The sequence below is a fragment of the Rousettus aegyptiacus genome, unplaced genomic scaffold, assembly GCF_014176215.1.
Source record: "Rousettus aegyptiacus isolate mRouAeg1 unplaced genomic scaffold, mRouAeg1.p scaffold_m13_p_4, whole genome shotgun sequence".
Classification (NCBI taxonomy): domain Eukaryota; kingdom Metazoa; phylum Chordata; class Mammalia; order Chiroptera; family Pteropodidae; genus Rousettus; species Rousettus aegyptiacus.
Window position 1 is genome coordinate 65,327,126 of NW_023416307.1, and position 23,418 is coordinate 65,350,543.

The 23,418-nt window shown below is 36.3% G+C and overlaps 2 pseudogenes; both read right to left on the reverse strand.

Annotated features, from left to right (window-relative positions):
• Positions 1-420: 420 nt before the first annotated feature.
• Positions 421-7,805, reverse strand: LOC107497294 (annotated as a pseudogene).
• Positions 7,806-12,512: 4,707 nt separating this feature from the next.
• LOC107497292 lies at positions 12,513-15,412 on the reverse strand (annotated as a pseudogene).
• Between the last annotated feature and the right edge of the window lie 8,006 nt (positions 15,413-23,418).

Below are 23,418 nucleotides of genomic sequence, written 5' to 3' on the forward strand. Positions count from 1 at the left end.
GTAGTATATTGGAACCTGATTTCTGTCACCTTAATTGTGCAACCCAAATTGTCTGTTTCTATTTAATAGTTCTACTTAAATCGTGTTGAATACCAATATTTAACAAAACTGCAGGCGTAAATATTCTGAAATTTCACTGAATTACCGAGAAGATCTTCTCTGCAAGTGTACTATGGGAGTATTTATATTATAGAGTTTTATACCTATATATAAATATAGTAACACAGTATTTTATTTATTCTTTCCATTAATGAATAATATTTGACAGCATTTACAATATCAATGCAAATTAATCTAAGAGAAATTCTATTTATTATTTTGTTACATTTTAATATTGAATATTAATGAGAGATAGTCAAAATAATGATGGCCAAATATGTCAAAAACATAATAAATGCTTGGTGTTAGTCTACATACAATTCAGTTTTTGGTGTAGAGGTCTTTGGCTGCATGAAAGTACATTTGATTTACTTCACTAATAAGGCTATGTCAATGCTGGAATGACCTTTTGTTATTTCTTCTGTTGATTTTTAGTACAGTTATCTGTGATTGTATGAGGTACTTATATTAATTCCAAATAAGAGTACATAATCAATTACTATATTAATAAGGAGATGTTGCAACTGCCCAATATTTTTGAAGCCAATAAGTTAAGCCTAAGGAATTTAGTCAAAATCCAGGAGTAAAAACTTACATGAGATGTAGTATGAAGCCAAGTGGGTTGCTGAAGAACAAAGCCATAAATTGCTCTTTCTGGCAATGCCGATGATGAATTTTCCACCTTTTCCCCTTCTGACTGTAGACAATCTTGGGTCCTTTGAGCGCCCACTCGGGTCCCTCCAGACTGCCCAGACACCACCGCTGAGTCCGCTGTGCAAGCGCCTCGCCGTGGTGCACGTGCGCCAAGACCCTCCTATGGTCGGATTGCTCGTGCTATGGTTTGTATGCATTCTCCTTTCTTTCTTTTCTAAAGCCCCATAGGCTCCGTATAGAAAGTTTGGAGCTGTTTCCTGGTAAGTGGTAGTGATGGTGCTAATTAGAATGAAAGAAGTTCCCAAAGGCAAGGAAATTGTCAATGACAACTATTTTAAATAGGGTACAGGCCTCTTTCAATTCTGGCAATTTGTGATTCTCCTTCACATCAAACATTGCCTAAAAGTATATTTTTTTTCAAAAATACCAACCTCTGAGTTTCACATATGAGGGGGCTTACGGTCTAGACAATCTTCACAAAGCATTTTTAAGTGCTTCATTGCATATGGCGCTGGGCTGGGTGCTGATGAGAGAACTTCACAGGCTGTGTTCCCATCCTCAAGTTATTTATAATAGAAAGGAGAGGAGCAAAAAGAAGTCTAAATCACAGAATTAGATGAAAAAGTGAGTAAGGTATGAAATAGAAGTGTAATGTGTGTTGGGCAGCTTGGTTAATATAGAACATAGTGGTTAAAATTGTTCAAGGTATAAACTTTCATCTCAAATTATCCACCTGAAAAATTGGAATTCATGAATATAGATCCCTTCTATACAGCAAGGAATCTCTGTCTGTCTTTGTTTTGCATTTAAATGCAGATCTCTGTCTGGATGGCTGAAAACAATGGAAATTATTAGGGTTCCTCATAATTGATCATTCTTGCCAAAGCCATTGATAAGGTTGAGATTTAGGACAAAAAAAAATAGTTCACATGGCGTTGAAAATAAAAATGTGCTACTGAGATGCTAAAAATATATCATTAAATAGTTCTAAGAAACGTCACAAATAATTTATGCATGTTTTAAGCTAGCCAGTATGAGATTTGTCTATAAATGGCTTTTTTCAATTCGAATTGCCTTAGGCTTTTGACTATTTAAAAAAGTTTGTATTCATGAACATTTCTTTTTTGATTGATGTTTGTTTACAGCCCAACTCTAATTCGTAAGTGAGAAAATTCATTTATTTATTCATTCCACATCTATCATGCATTTACTATGTGCCAGGTATGATGATAGTGATGATTTTTAAGTTCATTTTAAAGCTTACTTAAATTTTTGTGAGCTCTATTTACCTAAATTCCAAGAAATCATGTATGGAGAACAAACCAAGGCATGATCCAGTGGGACTATCACATTTTATCTAGATCTCTGTTGTAACACTTATTACGCTTTCCTTTTTTACATTAATTTTGCCTGCTGGAATGAGACAGAGCACTGTCTGGATTTGATCATCTCTGTTCTCAGCAACTAACACAAAACCTGCAACATAATAGAGACCCCAAAAGGGCGGTTTAGATGAATCAAGTACCATATAAAGATTCATTACTTTTCTGAGATATTTTTATTTTCATTGGGTTTTAAGGCCATTTCACTCTCTGGGATATCTTCCCTAGGAAAAGTCAAAAACTTTTCATAAAAATCCCTGTTATCTAAATATCTTTCTTCCAGAATTTGACCAAATATTGATCTGAAGCCCTTTGACTTGAATTTGATCTGAAGCGCTGAGATTCCATCTTAGTAGAATCTGATTCAAGTCATTTTTGTAATAATTAGGACCTTCAGGTTCTGATTGAATATTTTGTTGACAGTTATGAGAACAGTTATTTTGTATTAATTTTAAGAACATTTTTCACTTTGGTAGGTAAATCAGGTTTTGGAGAAGCAGTTCTTGTCTGGTGATAGGCTTTCTGAGAAACCCCTCTCTTTCATCTACCATTATTTGCTTTGTATGTATTCAGTGGGTTTAAGTCCACATAAATACATTTTATGAACTGAGTATGAAACAGTGCTGAAATGAGATAGCAGTTGTATGCTGCCAGAGAGTTATGTAATTCGTGTGAAAATTTTGATCATGCTCATTTAGGGTGGGAGTCAGTTGCAGTACTTTGGAGTAAAATCCCTAGCACTGCATTTATTAGAGTTCATGTAGGACTGTCATGTACTGGACAAGAAAACCCTATCTGAAGTGCACACCATTTATTTTATAGACATTATCAATTTGAATATTTATTGAGATGATTTTATGGTGGAGGGCAATAAAGTGTCTTGTTCTAATCAAATTAGTATATTATGATACATTTTTGTCTGACGAATGGAAGTAAAATATCTTGAGGAACAGGTACCGTTTTTTTTTTTTTTTTTTTTTTAATTTGCACAAATGCTCTTTATGGGCTAGTGATGCCTGAACTTAGACAAGTTACATAACTCTTCCGGCCTTCAAGTGGAGATATTAATAACTACTTCACTAAATAGTTGAAAAAACTAGATATGACTGGCACACAGTCGGTGTTCAGAAAATGATTTCGAATGAATGTGAAAGCACTAAGCATAATGCCTGTCCTAAAGGTTTGATAAATTCCAGTTGACTTTTGCCTTGAATAAGGGGAATTTTGGATAGATTAAGTGGATGTGTAAATATTTGTATTGGACTCTTTGAACTTGTTAAGTGTTTCGCATTTTACACTTAATCACTGTATGGTACTACCTAAATGTTCCTACTGATGTATTTGGGATTCTTATTTATTTTCCTAAGTAGTACACATCCAGCTAAAAGAAAATTATGACTATGTGACTCATTGAAAAGAAAAATTGGTGACTCATAGTTGAATTTCTTTCGAAATCCTAAAATACTGAATCTTTGGTTTAGAAGAGATCATTTGAACTTTGTTTTATTTATCAGATATTAATCAGTTCTTATATGGGAGTAACAGTGCTATACGATAGGGATGTAAAGATAAATAAGGTATTGTCAAGAAGTTACAAGTCTTTGCACGGACATTTTCAGGGACAGTTCAGAGTTACTAACTTGATTTTTAGGAACCTCTCAGGACAATTTAGAATTTGTGTTCCTATAACTTTCCTTTATTGGTGATAGCTTTACTCTTTCAGGTACAGAAAATAAGTCTCATTCTTTACTAGAAAAGCCTTTCTTATATATTAGGATAATTAAGTTTTTTCTTAAACTTCTACTCAAGTTAAATATTACTGTATTCTTCTGCTCTTCCTCAAGCCTCTTTCCCATTTTGCTCACTGTCCTAAATTTCTTCCAGATAGTCTCATCTCTAAAGCTGTGGTACCCACTAGGTATTTAGGGCTCCAGGTAGACCAAACATCATAGGATACAACAGGACAATTGATCACATCCTGCATTCCAGTTACTGTCCCTAAAATCTCTGGCATGATTTTTATTTGTAACAAGTAATCATTGTGTACTACAAGATGTCCTATCCCAACCATTATTAAAAAGCATTACATTTGTTTTGCACACGTTACCATATAAAGTAGTTTTTGCAAAAGGCTAAATGACTTCCCTAATTTCTTGAGGAGCTTTACATACACTTTCCAACAGCTAAAGTGGGAATGGTAATGAGCAACCTGGCTAGAGCTCGAGGTTATTGAGTTAGCATTTGGAAGCCATTTTTGGTCTAGTTGTTTAAAGCCATTATAATTCATACATTTTCTGACAGCTAAGAGGTGAGTAGCCAAGAAAGGTTTACTATAGCTTTGCACAATCAGTTTCTATAATTTACTCTCTCACTTCAACACTTTTCTTTTTGATGAACAAAGAACATGACAGGGAAAGAATTGTTCTACTTCCAACTCTAAGCACTTGCTAAAAAAGTATTTCTCAACATTTTTTTTTTTTTTAAGTTAACAAATGCGTGAAACTCTCTATACCAGGTGTCCTCTGACTCAGCATTTGGGACAAGTAGCCCTGCCTAGCAGAATGCCAGAAGATGTCAATTATAACTCAGCCACAATTTATAGTGTGCACACTGCTTTGCTTTGCTTCGTTTAGTGGAAGGAAAAGAAAAAGAGATACAGGAATTAATTGAAAGATAGGGACAGGGAAGAGACCTCTGCCTAAATAAAGGAGGAGCATTTGGAAGCCGTGGGGGTTAGAATGATTGGGTGGTATATTAGTTTTCTAGGCCTGCCATAACAATTTACCACAAACTTTGTGGCTTAAAACGACAGAAATTTGTTCTCTCATAATCAGGAGTCCAGAAATCTGAAAGAAAGGTGTCGGCAGAGCCATGCTCCCTCCGAGGTCTTCAGGGAAGGACCTTTCCTTGCTTCTTGCTACCTTTGGTGGCTTCTGGCAATCATTGGCTTTCCTTGGTTTGTAGATGTGTCACTCCAAGCTCTGTCTCTGCCTTCACATGGCCTTCTTTCCTGTGTCTCTTCTTTGTCTCTCTGTGTCCGGATTGCTCTTTTTTTTTTTTTTTTTTTTTTTTTAATGAAAACATTGGTCATTGGACTAAGGCCCAACTTAATGCAGTACAACCTCATCTTAACTTGATTACAATTGTAAAGGCTGATTCCAAATAAGGTCACATTTACAGGAAATTAAAGTTAGCATTGGACATATCTTCCTGGGGGATCTAACTCAACTGATAACAAGTGAGATGGCACCAAATCATGGAACATTTCAATGATAAGTAGATGAGTATGGGTTTTATTTATAAGCCAGGAATACCGCTGGAAACTTTAAGCAAGCGTTCTAATAAGGTAGTTACTACAGGAATGTCTGATAGTAAGCAATATGTTTCAGTATACTAAACTGAAGATGAAGTTTAGAGGCTAGGATATTAACTAGGAGTATGTTACAGTGCTCTAAGAATAATGTGGAGGAAAGTTTATAAAGGAAGATGTGGAAGATTGTGTATTCCAATGATGGCTAGAGCAATGTCTCTCATACCATTTGATCTTCTGCAATGAGACCATTTTACACCCTCATCAGTAGGTGGTGTCTGTTTCTCTACCCATAAATTTGGGCAGAGCTAGTGATTACTTTGATCAATAGAATAGGGCAAAAGTGACACTGCAGCAGTTATGCGCAAGCCTTTCCTGACCCAGCCACTTTATCGCCCTACTCTTGGAAGATAGCCATCATGTAGGAAATGCGACTTCTGAGACCAGCATGCTGTGAGGAGACCATCTTCTCCGCCCCGCCCCCCCCCTCCCCCGCCCCTCAGGAACACATGGAGAGGCCCTGGAGGCAGGGTCAGGGCTAGGGTGAGGCAAGTGAGGTACCTAGAGTGCAAAATTTAAGGAGGCACTCACTCTCAGGTGTCCTTGCATGATACTACGAGTGAGTACTTAAATATTGCACTCTGGGAGCTTCACTCTCAAGAAGGCACTCAATCTCAGGGTTGAGCAAGTATAGGGGCAATACTTGGGAATGAGTGCATTTGAAAATTTTATTCCTGAGACACCTCTTCTTGCCTTACCCTAGTCCTCTCCTTCTGGAAATGAGACACCATGAGCTGGAGAGAGAGGCAGAGACAGAGGCAGAGACACAGAGAGAGACAGAGACAGAGAGAAGCAGAGAGACACCATGAAGTACCACAGAGGTGCAAGACAAATATTTAAGTGAGGAAACCATCTTGAATATTGATTCTCTGGCTTTAGCTTGGCACCAGGTGGATAAGATGAAGCACCAAACTGAGCCCTCCTAGATTCCTGATCCACAAAACCACAAGTGAAATGGTTCTTAAAAGAACAAAATGATTCTTTTAAGTCACAAAGTATTTGGGTAGTTTGTTATGTAGAAATATATTACACAAGAACCTCCCTAGCCAGTATTATGTAGGGCTAATAGTTAACTGAGATATACCAGGTAGCTCTGTATTTACTCAATTCTGATGGGTCATGTTTGATTGCTACTTAGTGAGTAGGGATGAAGAAAGTGATGGAGAGGGATTATAGTCACTGGCAGCCTAGGAAATAGAATTTCTTTGCTTCTTCGGCTCACTACTTAAGCTGTGTAGCCATACAACTTTTAATGTTTGAGGTTGGCCGGAACAAAAAGATATCTCCGCTCACAGTTTGATTCATTATAGAAATAAAATCTCTGTCTGTTTTGATCTATGCCATGCAGAAGGATATGGAAGTCCCATTTCAGAGCAGATGGTCTGAATTCTGATGCTAAATGAATAAAATTGTCATTGGATCTCACTAGCCCTCACGTGGGAAGGAGGGGAGTCTGTATAGCTATTCATTCTTGGCTTTGTGTGAACAAATTAAGCTCTAAATGAAAGGTTTATTTTTATGAAGGCTGAATTTACTAATTTTTCATTGAGTATCTCTGTTTCACGGTAATTTACATGTTCTTTCAAATGTTTTTTGGCACATTTATTTATATTCCTTTGAAGCATTTTCTAATCATTTGTAAACAAGGCTGAGAAAACAGCAAATGTGGAAAAGAAGTTAAGAAAGGAACTGTTTGGTAGAGGAGGTGTATTACACATAAAATTAAAATATAATGGGTATTTTTAAAAGCCTTCATTCCATTTTATAGGTTTCTCTGCTCGCTCCTACAAGCAGGCGGTGAGTAAAGATTTTCCAACCCATTATTCATTTCTACAGGATGTTAGACATTTTTATGACCTCCTAGAGTACTTACAATCTGTACTACACAATTTAGCACCTAATTATATTCTGTCTCATAATGTTTGTTATTATATCATTGTATGATCCTTGTTCCCTCAAGTAGATTATATGATCTTAAAAGGCAAGGACCATGTCTTATACTTCTTCTATATTTTCATTCTGTCTAACATAGTACTGAACACAGAATCCCGTTGGGAAAATTTTAATTGATGCAAGTAAATTAATTGTAATTCCTTAAAGCTCGATGAACGTGTTTATGGAGCATTTATCATGACTCAGGACATAAGGGCACAGAGGTAGATAGTTTTCTTTTCCTTGAGGAGTTAGTTATCAAGTGGAAGTACCAGGGTGAGGTGTTGCTTTGGCTGGTGATGTGACTTCCTCTCTTTTGCCTTTAGTGTGAGAGCAGGGCAGATGAGAAGCAGAGAGGCTTGGGCCATTGTGTTACCAACATCATTTGAATTTAGATGATGGTTGGCACTTTTTTCTCCTCATTTCTCCAGTCGGACAAGTTGACTAATGGTGTCTGACCTAGCTGCTATTGGCTGAGCAGCTAGGCTAAAAGGGTTGGTAAGGTTTACCTTCTAGTTTTGAGTGTGCATGCTGTTTCTCAGGGCATCAGAGCCACATTATTATTTTTTTATTGTTGTAAAGCATATATGACATAAAATTTAAATTTTAACCATTATGAAGTGTACAGTTAAGTGACATTAAGTACATTTACATTGTTGTGCAACTGTCCCCACTATCTGTCTCTAGAACTTTTTAAAAAGAATTATTTATTTAAATTAGTTTCAAGTATACAGTACATTGGTTAGATATTTATACAGTTCATAAAATGATGCCCCCAATTGCTTTCTTCCTCTCCTGACCCTCCACCTAGCCAGTGTATTAATGCTGACTGCATTCCTTCTGGCATGCTCCCCATCCCCTTGACCAACTATCAAGTACTAATTTATACTACTTTAACCCTTCACCCCATTCCCTCAGCCCCCCAGTGCCCCTCCTCTCTGTCTGTCACCAAATTGTCTACTATGTTTATGAGTCTGTTTTTGATTAGTTTGTTCTTTTTGTTCCTTAGATTCCGCATATAAATGAAATCATAAGGTATTTATCTTTCTCTGTCTGACTTATTTCACTCAGCATAATAACTTCCATAGAACTTTTTCTTTTTTAATCATCCCAAACTGGGATTCTATACCCATTTAATAGTAGCTCCCCATTCTCCTTCCCTCAGCCCCTGGTAACTACCATTCTACTTTTCGTCTCTCTGATTTTGACTACTCTATGTACCTCAATAAATGGAATCATAGCATATTTGTTCTTTTGTGTCTGGCTTATTTCATAACGTAACATCTTCAAAGTTCATCAGTATTGTAACATGAATCAGAATTTCATTCCTTTTTTAAGGCTGAATTATATTCCATTGTATGTACATATCTCACTTTGTATATCTATTCATCTGTTGGTGGACATTTGAGTTGTTCTCAGCTTTTGGCTAGTGTGAATATTACTGGTAGGAACATGGGTGTACAAACACAGATTATGTTATTATAAGCACCATCACACCCATGGTAAGCAAAGTATCCCTCTCAGCCAGTAAGATATCTGGAAGAATCAGTATACCTCTGGAATTTCATAACTTGAATTCAAAGACTTAATTTCTCGGGAAAATGAAGCTCAACAAAATTTTTTAGATTAGGACTATGATCAATACTGAATTCAGTAAATGTATCTTTTTTCTTTATCCTTCAAAATGCTTCCTATCTCTATCTTTTTACTTTGCACTGCTCCAGGGTGCATCCTCATTGCCACGTAGATGGACTGCTGCAATCGCTTTCTAACTGGTTTGTCTAACTGTCTCCCTTTTAATTTTTCTTATAAAGCATTGCTTCCATCATTTTAGTTTACTGAACAAAAACTTTCAGTCCCCATCATGTTTTTCTGGCATTGACGGCCTTTTGTCGTCTGGTACCAGCTTACCTTTCAGGTCCTTCTCTCATTTTCTTATACAAATTCTGCTTCAAGTCAAAAGTATCTTTTAATTACTCCCTGGAGAAATCATCATTTTGACTTTTCTCTTTGCTATTTTCTCCATCATGTATGTGTGTGTGTGTGTGTGTGTGTGTGTGTGTGTGTGTGTGTACTTTTTTCATGCTGCCTTCAAGTTTTAGCTCAAATCTTAATGTCTCCACTAAATTGTAAATAACTACCCTTGAAAATGATTTCTTGCTCTTTTGAATATTTATACACTCACTATAAGATTGTTCATGTTAATGATGTTTTTGTAACTTTTTTTTTTGAGTTCTCAGCTTAGGCTAAGTGCTTTAGTTGCATTATTTCATTTCATCTTCACAGCAAATAATCCATTATACAGATTATAAACTTGAGGCTTATAAACACTAACTGTCCCAAATCACACAGCTAATAAGTGGCAGATCTAGGGCTTGAGCACAAGTTTTCTGCTGCTAAAGCATCATTTAAAATGTATATTTATTGGCTTAATTAGATTAGTGCCCTGTGGGCGAATAGGGTATTTCTTGCTCTTGGTATTTCTCATAGGAACTGTCTATAGGATCAAAGTCAGAAAAAGACTACCCATTGAATGAAAACGTGTTGTACTCTCTTTTTAATTAGCTCACTTTGAATGAGCTTAGCATGATTTTTCAACTGGTTACTTTATACTGTTTCTTCAAGACTGGGAAAGCTTTATGACAGTTCCTGTCTTATTAGGTGACTTTCTGGGGCATTTCCTTCTATCATAGCACACTGACTGTATTTATCTGCTATTTGTTTGTTTCCTCAACAACATCTTTGCTTGGATTTCTAGTACCTAGAACAGTATCCTGCATAGTAAATGCTTATTAAGTGAATTAATTGCACCTGTGACCATTATCCATCCTAAGAGTTTATTTCTGAATGTGTTAGTGTTGTAGAGTTGAGCATATCTAAGGCCAAAAAAGTTGAACAGGATATATCCTCAAGGAGGCATAATGGGAATATACATGAAAATTATAATTTATTTAATTGTACCATAACTTACATTACATAGTGTAATAGTATTTGTGGTTACTTTTAACAAAGGCTATTTGAAGGTAAAGAGTTTACATTTATATTCGAAGAGAGATCCTGAGTTGTAAAGGTGTGAGTGTATTTGGTCTGTAGATAATTTGGGAATAGGCGTGGTTCACAGTTTCATACAATGTTTTTTAAAATTAACCAGTTCTATTTTATATCTGGATATGTGCTCTCCACATAACCTTCTGATTAATAATTGGATTTCTGAAATACCTTGATACTTAAAACCTAGTGCTATAAAGAGTAGTAGATATTAATTTTTTGTCACTGGGAAAAGTATATTCTCTACAAAAAATAGCAAACAATTAGTTGTTTCATTATTTATAAGTTTGCTAATTGTGTCTTAAAAAATTGAAGTTGCAAAGCTTAGAACCTGACTTAGACAATGGTGATGTCCCTAAGAAGTTCTTTCCTGAGAAGCCAAGAACACAGCAGCATTTGGCACAATGCTTTGCACTCAGTAGATATGCAACAAATGCTTTATAATTTTGTGTCAGTTCAATAGAGTACAGTAGTCTTAAACAACAGTTGTCAGTCATTTTGCCCTCATAACACATATGATAGATGTTGCTTAAATCTAATACATTTCTACATGCCTATTGTTTCATGTACACCGTCTATAACTGCACTTTCTCTCTCCCATTCTGGATGCACATGGAAGTGTGCTTGAGAATACATTATTGTAGAGGTGGTAACAACAATAGTAATGACAATAATACAGCTAGAATATTTTTAACATCAATGTGATCACCATCTTGTTTATAACCTTGCAATAGCTTCTAGTTGCCCAGTGTTAGCGCCTAAACTTCTGTTGGGGACATAGGGCTTAGCAAGGTGGTGGTGTCAGCAGCTGGGTACTTGTGCCCCTGCAGGATGGAAATTTGTTCTGGCAAAGGCCTCCACACCCTGCCACATTCCAGACCACAGAACTCTCTGAAAAAACCTTCAGAGAAACAGGAATAACCTCCTGGTATTCAGAGTGAGCTCAGCTTGTTTCCTAGTCAGACAGGGAGGGTATGTATAGATTCTTGGGCACTCAGGGATTGTGAGCTACTCTAGGGAAATCTTAAAGAGGCAATTTGATATGAACCGGCCTCCACCTCGGGGCCTTCCAAAGGGTTTGTTAAAAACAGAATGCCAGAAATGTTTCGGCTTGCTGTGAGGTTAGAAGGACCTCACAACAAGGGTAAACTTATTTGATTTTGATTTTATTTTTAGTATGACACTGTCGGGTCTCAGTTCTTCGGCAATTTAATTCTGAGGAAAACAAAACAAAACAAAACGAAGCTTTGCTTTTCTACAATAATAGAATTATAATTTTCATTGAATCTGCGACATTAAAATTTTTTTTGTTCCCTATACGCTAGTTTATGGTACTTCCTGAAAGATTTCCAAGGAACAGTTGAGCCACTGATGGACTGTCCTTTAATATCTTAAAGGTAAAGTAGTAATTAATCAATTGATTTTTTTTTTTTGTACTTACATTATAGTATGATGGAAAGAGAGACTAGGTTCAAATCCTGGTTCTGTAATTCACATGCTGTTAGAAATTGAGCAATGCAGTTTGTTCATTCATTTATGCATTCATTCAATAGCTTACTGAATTCATACTTTGTATCAAAGTATTAAGGCTCTGAGGAGAGAAATCAATGATAAAAATGATCTCTGTACTTTTAAGAGATTTCAGTCTATTGGAAGAGACTGTCAAGTAAATCAGCAATTACATTAGTGTACCATTGAACTGTGTAGAAGAGAACTAAAACCAAGGCAAATGTGCATCAGGAATGAGGGAAGGAGTTAGTTAGGGAGGGCTTCTTGGGGAAAGCCATGCTTAAGTTGAGTTGTAGAGTCAAGTGCAATTTAGTTGAATACAAGTATAGAAAGAACATTCTAGCAGCCTGAGCAAAGCTAAGAGAGGAACATGAAATAATAAAATAGTTTTTTTTTTTTTTTTTTAGTTCTCAGCTTATTAATCCTCTCGTGAAAAATCTGCCTATTACCACAGATAAAGTCATCGATGAATCTTTACTCCTCCTGTTGGCCAATCTCCTCCTCAACTGCTTGACACTTCATTTCCTTTTGCCAGCACCAACACTGGCCTTTGCGGTTGGGCCTGACTCTCTTCATTCTGTTCTTGTGTTCCTTTTGCTATTTTCTTGAGGTCTTTTTCTTTTCATACAGGCCATGTCTTGCAAGTCTATGTTTGGGTTCATTTTTCTTTGTATATTCCAAGGAATCATAAATCATGCCAAATTCAGTTGTTTTGCCACCACCAAAATAGGTTCTGAATACAAATACAAAGATGACATCTGTTGTAGCCTTATACATTTTGTCTAGTTTTCCCCAAATTTCTATTTTAGGTACTGTTGCCTTACCTAGGGTGAAGGACACTGATGACCATTTGCTTCTATTGGTCATGAACTTCCTGGTCTAGAGAGTTACTGTGTCCTTCGTGATGGTGTCCACCCTCAAGTAGACAGGAAGGAAAAGAGCTAAGATAGGTTTACAGGTCAATATTTACTGTACGATATCACTGATATGAAAGTTTTATCTTGAGCAGAAAGAGATAAATGTTTCCATTTTCTTTTATCTAAAAATGAAGATAATTATATCTACCTCATGGATTTGTTGTAACCAGTCAATAAAAACAGCATATGTAGAGTGCCTAGCACAAAGGTGCTCAAAAATACTAGCTCCCGATTCTCCCCCGCATCTCCTCTCCCATGCCCTTTCTCACTTCGGATTTTGCTAAATAGAAAACACCCTATTAATGGTTATTAAGTTATGAGTTTATAAATTATGGCTGGGTTTAGGAAAGCAGAAGAAGAGTCGAAAGATTAAAAACTTTTGTTTTTTTTCTAACCTATATTGCGGTATGTTGAATTGATTGGGAGTGGTACTTGGCAGCAGCATTGCCCTATTTTGACACTCTGGTTTCCCTTGTCATCACGATTGGTTGTGAGGAGGGCAGTAGTTGCCAAAGGGCACTGCCTTTGTTTGTCTGCTTGATTTGCTGGGTTTAGTGCTGAGCACAGGTCATGTGCACTGGAGTGCCTGGAAAAAACCTGGAACGATGCTGTTCTTTATTCTCTTTTCTTTCATTGTTTTGATGTGCTTTAGGGAATTCAGTTTTCAAGTACACACTTTTTTCTGGGTAGCCTGTCCATAATGTCTATGATCCAGGAAATATTACAGACCACTACTTTTGGGAAGTTTTAGTCTACGTTTTTATATTTCTTTCAAAGAGCTTTGCCTCAAGCACTGGGATGGGTTGCAGTAAGAGTTACCTAGTCTGAGAGATTTTCTTTAGCCCATCATTTTTTTTTTTAAATAGGAAATTGTTAATTATACTCAAATGTAGTTTCCTCAAATGTTTGTTATTCACAAACATCTTTCATGATTTTTGTCACATCCAAATATCATCTGTTCTCTTATTTATGTAATATTTTTCTTTAAATCTTTAACCTTTAAAAAACTTACATAAATTTAGCCTCATTCTAAGAAATAATATTCATGAATTAATGGACTTGATGTGCTATTTCTATTTTTCTAATACATATTCAGACAAGTGTTAAAATAAGAAATAATTTCATTCTACCACCTAATGTCAGGATCAGCAAACATAGTCAAGTCCATTCATTTATGTATTGTCTGCCCGCTTTTGACCTATAACAACAGAGTAATTAAGACAGAGACAGAATTGCCTGCAAAGACTAGCATATTTATTATTTGGCTATTTAAGAAACAGTTTGCCAACTTCTGACATAAAATTATCTTCATCCATAGAACACATAGCACACTATTTAAAACATTATTGTAGTGCATTGGTCAAGAGACAGGGTGCATGAAATCTTTAATCACATTTTTTCCAGAACCAGTAAATACTTTACCTTTTTATTCTGGAATTGAAATATTTAATTTTAAATAATTTATGATCAGAGAACCTTGGTAACAAGGCTGTTTGAGACCAAAAAAGAAAACATCAACATCAAAGATAATTTATATATTTTTAAATAAAGAGAATGCCTATAAAAATATCTAATGGTCCAAAAATGCATAAAGAAGTAAAAATTTCGGTACAAGGGAATTCCGTTCTCACCAACTAAAAATGACATTCTTTGTATTTCCTCCTAGTCATTTTCTGTGAGTATTCAAGATTAAATACATTTTTTTGTTGTTTTTTAAAGTATCCTTTTCTAAATGGAAAAATACAATATGCAACTCGAGTTTTTTAAATTAGCTATATTTTGTTTAGAAATCTAGGTAATATGGCTAAAATAATAAATTGTTTATTACTTTAAAGTGTTTCTTAAGAGCTTTATTGAGATATAATTTACATACTGTGAAATTTATCCATTTCGAGTGCACCATTCAATGGTTTTTCGTAAATCTATAGAGTTGTGCAGCCATCAGCACAGTACAATTTTAGAACATTTCTATCAACCCAAAAAGATTTCTCATGCCCATTTGCAGTCAATCTGTTCCTACCTCCAGCCCTAGGCAACCACTAATCTACTTTCTGTTTCTATAGATATGTCTTTTTTGGACATTTCACTTAGATGGAATCATATATTATATGATCTTTTGTGTCTGGCTTCTTTCACTTAGCATTACAAAGTGACCTTAAGGTAAAAAATGAGGGAAGCGTTCAAATAGCCCCAGGTATCTTTATTCTTTTGCGCGGGATGCTCTAGTTATAGTCAGTATTTTGTTTTCTTTCCTTTGGAAATTAGCCTTTGAGACAAGCAGTGATACAAGTACCGGATAACTTTTGCAGTCCCCAAAATTCACAGCTTTCCAAATCTGTTTTCCTGTGCACATGTGCAACTGTGGACTTTTGTGTAGCACTCCAGAGGGAACAGAGGAGGCTGCTTACTGCTGGCGGCAGCAGGTCTGGGAAGCTCTGCGCTTTATCTGGCCACTTTGACCGAGACAATACCTTGGCCCAGCTGTAGCAAATGTACAACATTTTGGAGTACTATGCCGTGTAGGCCAGGAAACTTTTCTGCAAGTCTTGTAGCTTTAATGTCAAAAAACCTTCCAAATGTTCTTAACTAAAAGGGCCCAAGAACCCTTTGCTCAGCTCTGCTCTTATGTAATAATAATGGTTAAAAGCCTGTTCATAGTCAAAAATTTGTGAGGAACGGGGGTTATTTTTCTCCATTATGTCAGCAGATATAGGTCTACGTATTCCTTTTTAACAGCTAAATAGAATTTCGATGCTTTAATAGTATAATTTATTTAATCAGTTCATTACTTCATTTTCTTCTTTTATTATTTATTACAAGCAGTGGTAAATTTCACATTGCTGTTTACATATTTTTGCCTCCTTGTGCGGGTATCAGTAGGATGGATTCCTACAAGTGGATTTGCCGGATCACAGGCTGTGCATGTTTCAAAGGTCGATATCTATTACTTGAAGTGGCAGGTTAACTAACATCCTGCCCATGGCCTATTATGGTATCAGGAGTAGACTGTAGTTGTGAGAGAAAAGATTCTTAATGGGGATGCAGGTGGATGAAGATGAGCGCATTTCAGGATGTCCTGGGAATGGGAATGAGTTTGATCAGTCTCTCCAAGTGATTCGGATACAGCACTACTGTACCAGAGTTTATTTCTGTGTTTTCTACCCTAAAATCTGAAAGCTGCTGTGAGAGATGAATGTGGTACTGAGCCCATTATGGCTGTCATAACAAGCACCATGGTTTTGGGGTTTGTTCTGCTCAAAGGAAAGTAGCAAGTAGAGCAGAGGTCCCCTACAAACTGATGCCAAAAATATCTCCGGTCTATGTGGAGAAAATAAACCTCTTATTGCCTCTCTTAAAGAAAGAGTATAGTTACTTTGCTTCCTATTAAATGTTCCATCCAGACTGTCCTTTGGTGAGGCAGATTTTTTTGTTCCTCACCGTTTATTTTAACCTATGGATATAAGGGAAGGATGGGAGTGGGAAAGGTGCATGCACAGCATCATTAAAATAACCAGCAGCCAACTGATCCTTGAAAATCTCTTTTTGCATTAAAATAAAATAATACCTGGGTATAGTTTTGAATTATAGGACAATGGTACTCTGTAAGTTTCAAGGAGGGGAAAAATGAAAGAGGTTGTTTCTGAGTATAGAAACACTTCAGCAAAATTAAATAGTGGTGAATTAAACTCTTTTAATCACAGTATATTGTGGAATAAAGAAGCATTTGTAGGTCAACTTCAAAATTCTGATATTTTCATCTCTGTTGGAATTTCTTGGCAGTGACTCCCATTTAAAGATTTATAGTGAATATAATATACCATTTCTACTGATCAAAGGAAGTAATTTGGTGTCAGAAAGCAACTTGGGAGCCAGAGTGTTTACTGAGTAATTTCTTAATGAGTTCTGGCACATGGTTCTCATCTTTGTAAGAGAGAGGAATGTAACTTGGAATGCGCAAAGTCAAACTATGAGCATTTTGGCAGATGTGAAGATACAGCACAGCTGGAGAAAAACTTTTTTCTTTGAAATCTCATATCTCAAATGTTACATCAATTTTTAAGCATGTTTCGCTGTCAGTTCATATTTTAACATGAATAGGAATTGGGGGTGTTGATCGATATAGTAAAAAAATAGATCAGACTTGTTCACTAATTGCCCTCTTTTGTCTTTACACATAATTTGTGAGGACAACAAGCAAGGGACAGTGAAGAAAGAGGAAAAGGTGCGCCGTTGTTTTGGGAGGAAACTTGACAACCAGGACAACTGAGATAGTAATTTATGTCATGGCATGATCTTCACCTCCTGAACCAGCACTTCTCTAGTGAATGAGGTAACATAGATACTGGTAACTATTCTTTTATGTTTTTCACTGTAAATAATGCATGTTTATTATATAAAATATAGGAAAAAAGGAAAAATTGGTGGACGTTGCCTGTGCACCTCCCAGCTTTCTACCTTTAAAATATCATGGTCCTTCTGGTCCAATACAAGTTGAATAAATACCTCCTTTCCCCCAACCAACACAATCTAATTCTTCAGTAGCAGTCAACACACATATATCAAGTTGCATATTGAGTCAGGAACTAGACCAGTGCTGAAAATATAAAGGTAACAGAGATTTGGTTCCAGACACATAAATGCTAATGGAATCTGAGAAGTTATAGTTTATCTGGAGGCTGAATGAGTCTGTATAAATAAGAGGAAAAAAGTACAAGTGTCATGGTTCACTAACTGCTTCACCTGATATGTTCTTCCATGGGCCGTGGCTTCTTTACTTGTGAAAAGAAGGGGATTGGACCAGATGATATGTAGAATGACCAACCTGTTCTGGTTTGCCTGGGACTTTCATGGTTACAGCATTGAAAATTCCATGTCACCGAAAGTCCCATGTCCCACAAACCCCTTATTCTCAATTTTAAAAGTGAATGTCCTTTCTCCTAGGAGCTCCCTAAGTCCTGGGAAACTGAGAGAATTGGGCAGCATTCCTTCTAATTCTCATATTCTATGATTTTTTAAAAAAAGAAAGTTCAACTGAGTAAATTTTAAAGATTTTATTGGCTTTATTCAATGATTCATGAATCAGGCAGCATCCAATCTAGCAGATAGAAGGGAACTCTGAAGAACTGTACAAAATGAGAGACTTTTATAGGCAGAAGGGAGCAGGAGCAAGGTAGTTATATTATGCAAAAAAAGCAGGTTGGTTATTGCAAGATTACTTTTCCTTGTGGGACAAAGGGGTCCATCAGGCAGAATTACCTAAGTAATGATAATTGGGTGATTCCTGTTTAAGATTCCACTTCTGAAAGAGCCAAAACTGTAATTAAGTCTCAGATTGGTGGTGTGGGACTTAGCATAAGTTAAGTCTGTTTTGGGCTTGTCATGTTTTTAATAGATTGTATATTAAGAAAGAATATTTGGTGAGGCTTATGATAGGACCACACGATAAGATAGTTAGGCTGAAATACCATAACAATACTATTGTTTTCTTCTTTTAAAAAATCCTGAAGGGTAAGTTTTAAATACATTTTAGGTAAAAGAGGCTTTGTGTACAACCTTATGTCAAAAACAGTAATATTATATTTATGGGAAAATGGGTTTTATCCTTCTAAGAAAAAATGGCTCATAAATAAATATCTGCAAACGCTTGGTAGAGTCAGAGAGCTTTCTGCAAGCAGCTGCCATGGTTGTGATTCTCAGTTGGGTCCTCCATCCAGGAATATTGGCTTTGCAGCCAAGCAAATTTTACACTCTTGTTTACTAGCCCTGAGAGCTAAAGAAAATAACTCCTCTGCAATACAGTTTCTTCATTTATAAAATATGAATAATAATAGCTACCCAGCAAGGTTGTTAGGAGACTCACAGAGTATATTGGTTTTTAGTAAGTGCTCAACAGATGTCTATTACCGTAAACAGTGCTTTCTGTTATTTCCCTAAACAGCGTGTTTTCTGTAAATCAAAGGGAACTGGATCTGATTGGGACACATGTGAGAAAAATGCTCTTTACAGGAGCTTACCCTTAAAATCTTGAACATAAATATATATGTATGCATATAAATATATGCATGTGTATATATAAATATCTATCTCCCATTAATGTTGTCCAAGAGAGCTGAAGTATGTCTTAAGTATTACAACCCAAAACTGGGTTCCAGCCTAGGTCATAGAGTCTTGAAAACTCTGTTTAACTGTTGAAAATACCTATTATAATGTATTAAAAACTGATTTAACTTGTTCAATATCCATTATATTAAGTCTAATTATTTATTTGTGTTTTAACAGCAAAAAATGAAAGCTATAATCGTATGGGCAATACTTTACTGAATGCTGATGCATAAGTTTTTCTAATAAGGGTGATTTTAATTTTAAAAGAAATATTTAAAGTCAAAATTTTTAAGTTTATACCAGAAATGATAGTTAATGAATGATAACAGTTTTAACTTATTTTAGTGTGCATATATTATAAACACTCCTGTGGGAAGTAATGTCCTAAAGTAAAAATAAGGCACACATAAAGAAAAAGAAGCCCGATGCCATAATACATTTGAAGGTGATTTAAAGGGTAAGGGGGCACAGATCTTTGACATGTATAACTGTTCAGTGACAAGTCAGTGTTATTAGCCTGTGTTCTAGACAGCCAATAATATAACTCCTCTTCCAGCTCTACATTTATACATTTCTTGGCTAGGTAACAGGTGTCAGTTTGTATGCCATAGCCCAAACTATTTTAATACCTCTATTTTTATTTGTCTGTATAGACAAAAATGTTGGCTGCTGAAAACGGTCTTAAATATTGAATTATCTAGTTCAGTGCTCATTATGGAAATGCTGCTGTATACCCCTTGTGTGCGTGGGAGCTGTGCTAGGCACTGGGAGGAGTGATTATGAAGATAATTAACTAACATATGACAGGCATATTTTCTGCCCTCTAAGACTTTATAGTTTTTCTGGGGAGGCATGAATTTAAAAAATTAAATGTACGAAATACATTTTCCTTCAGAATGCAAAAGATAGGACCAGTGCCAAAGTAGCCAGTTCCAAAGTGATGTCCAAAAACTTTAGAAGTTTTTTTGGAGTAGCAAAAACTGTTCAGGAAGTGAAGCAGTTTATAAATAGTTTCAGATCTTTGTGGAAATATACTGAGAAACTGGCAGAAAATGAAGCCATGGAGCTTTTGACAAGACCCACCTAAGCAAGATCCAAAAACAGAATCAAATGAAGTTGTCCATGGATGATGTACCTATTATCAGAGACATTAATGCAAAACTATAAGGCTAGCTAGGTGGTGACAGGATTACATGCACAACAAGAAAGTGAGTTGCAGTTAGTGAAATTCTAAAGCGCTCTCTTAGGCTGAATCAACCTTAAGAAAGAACACTCCTGTCTTTGGTAACAGACGAAGAAAGGCTATGGAAGAGAGATTCTGGTAAAGCAGAGCATTCCTAACAAACACTAAAGATAGCCTTTCTAATCTGTGGGCATGGGCTTTATTTTGCTATGTTACAACTGTTTTGGGATCAAATGAGTTGTTTAGGATTTGTGACATAATATTCATCAGTGGAAAAGGTTTAGGAATTTTAGAGAACTGTACCTTCAGTATAGCTCATCTGTGCGATTTGATAGGTTTCAGGGAAGGCTTCCCATATCCTATTAACTCTCACAGTTATGAATAAAAAGTCCCATTAATAGTAATTTCTGTGTGGTGGGCATTATTCTTTCTTTTTGCCTCTTTTGAAGGTAGAAGAATTGCAGAGAATGGCAGATCTGTTTCTCCTTCACACTTTAGATCAGTGCTTATTAGATCACTTTCCTTTTTGATGAAAGAGATAGGAAAACTTGAGAGTGCTAGGAAGTTAATATGGAAGCGGGGAGGGAGAACAGAGACTGCAGAAATGGAGTTAGAGTCCTGGAGATGCTGACTTACCAAATTTTTTTCTGGGCTCTGCTGAATGAAACATGGGATTTGTGTACAAGGACTTGGGGTTAAATCTTTGCTTTTTATAAGAAATATCTTCTGTCCTATTACATAGGGATATTGTTAGGATGGAAGTAATAATGAAATAATAATTAACAATATGAATAATCGATAATAATAGAAACAACTTTAAAGTTCTCCGAGCATTGATGAAGAATATAATTATAACAATATAATAGTGGATGAGTTATCAATATCAACTTTCGTGCAAATTTAGGTCAAAGAAAATTTAACCACAATGGGAAGAAAATAAATCCAAGACTGCCTTTAGCAAGGTCACAGAGCAAATAGTTTCCGGCCCTGAGAACCCGTGATTTCCTTCCTGTTTCTTTTCATCTTTAGCCATTCTATAGTCCACTATTTTTTCTTGAATGTCCCTTTCCCCACCCTTCCTTTTCTCAATAAGGATATTTTTCTATTCAAGACCTGAAGACATTGCCACCGTTTCGGTTATTGCTTTTGCACTTGTGTATCAGCTTTTAAATTCCCATCTTTTTTAGCAGCTGCAGCCAGACAAACATATGAGTCAGTGGGAGGGGTTTAGAGGAACTGGCTCAGTTCTCCAGGGAGCAGTAACCTTTTGGCAGTCCAACAAACAGCACATTAAAAGTCCAATGACTGCAAAAGCTCTCTCTGTACATGTGATAACAACTGCAGTTTTCCCAAGGTCTACTAAGAGTTTTTTTCATAGGGAATCAGGTTTCTGCCTATAGAGAGACATTCCTGAAGGCTTAACTCTGACCTCATAGCTAAAGTGGATCCAGAATAAAATCTGGAGACAGCTGGAAAGTGATAAGGTGGGGAGGAAGAAATTTGGGGATGTGAAAATGAAAAGGCTTATTAAATGTTCTCAAAGGGTTTTGTTGCCTGTATACCCTATACCCCAAATAGCGAAGCAAAGCTAATCTTTCTTTTTTCAGTAGTTCAGGGTATTAGGACCTTTCTCTTTGCATTGTTCACATAAGTAATTCTCAAAGTGTGGTTTCCCAACCTGGTGGTCCTTAAGGGCCTCCTGGAGGGGCTGGGCATTTTCAACATAATCTTTTTCACCTGTTTATCCTCCAACAATGACAGTGCACAGGCTAAGATGTGCCTATGGCTGAAGCTTTTACTTCAAATCTTTGGTTACTAATATTTGACTTTTTTTTTTTTTTTTTTTTATAATACCAATTTGATCGACCTAATACTAAGAAGAAAACAAAGACAGGAGTGGGTTGTTTTACTCCTAAGAAATTATTTCTTATTTCTCCATTTTCTTACATTGTTCTTTCCCGCATTGTTTTCTTCTTCATTGCTTATCATAAAGTGAAAAAGAATAAGAGAATCTCGTCGAAGGATGTATCATGGAAGATTTTTTTGTGACAAGTAGTAACAATTGTTTCTTTTGCAAAATGAAAGTTCAGACAATAGTTTTCTTGATTCATTTTGCTAAAATAGAATTTCACAATAAAATCTGTTTATACTGAAAAAGGCAACAAAATAGTATCTTAGTTAACATAGAAGAAAGTGGCAATTAGAGGCCAGCTTGACAGCCAGAATCACTGTTCTAGTGAGGCTAGAAAGTTTTACTTGATGCCCCATGGTACCAAGTGGGGTTCATGGTTTCAAATAACAGAGAACCTCTGTCCAACATAGGCAGGAAGTAATTTGTTGGAAGCATATTGGGTTTTTTACAAATTGGCCAGACGGCTAGAGATCTGATTCAAAAAACGACTGGGAACCGAGGGAGGATAAGCAGCTGAGGACACAGCTGAGATCACTCTATTGGCACAGCTTGCTTAGAATTGGTCACTATTCCTGTTGGCATTGACATCGATGCCCCTGGGCACTCCCCACCACACCACTGCCCACTGCTTTCTGTGTGGAGGCCAGGAATATTCTCTGGCCAGTTGAACAACTTGACATCTATCTGTCAAGAATCAAAGAACTAGTCAAGAGTACCTAATTGACTGAGCGATGGTCATGTGTGTGTGTCCAAACAGCTAAGGATGGTGCCTGATTTTTTTTTAGGGGGGAGTACAGGAAAATGGGAAGTGGGCATTTTCATTTTCAACTTAATTTTATCTATCAATTCATCTTCCAACAATGACAAGAAGTCCCTCCCACCTCTATCCCCTTACTTATCCTGTTGGAAGTAAAGAAATCCACCCTTCTTGTACTCTTGCTATATTTTGTATATTCTTGCTGCATTATTCTATTTATAATTTTCATGTCTGTTTTTCCCCACTAGACTGTGAACTTACGGAGAAGAGGGATTGGGTTGTATTTTTAGCCTCATTCTATATTGGCTATTTCCTCATTTCATCCTTATAATGATCCTATGAAGTAGGTTATATTTTTTTCATTTATGTGTGAGAAACTAAGGCTCAGGTTATAAACTAGGACTTTCTTGTCCGAGTTTATATAACTGCAACTGACGGAGCAGGGATTTTAGCAAGCGCATGCTGACTCCATATCCTGTCATCAGAACTGTACTGCCCCCTGGAGGTAAAATTAGAGAGAAGAGGAAATCTCAGAGAAGAGAGATCACTAGTT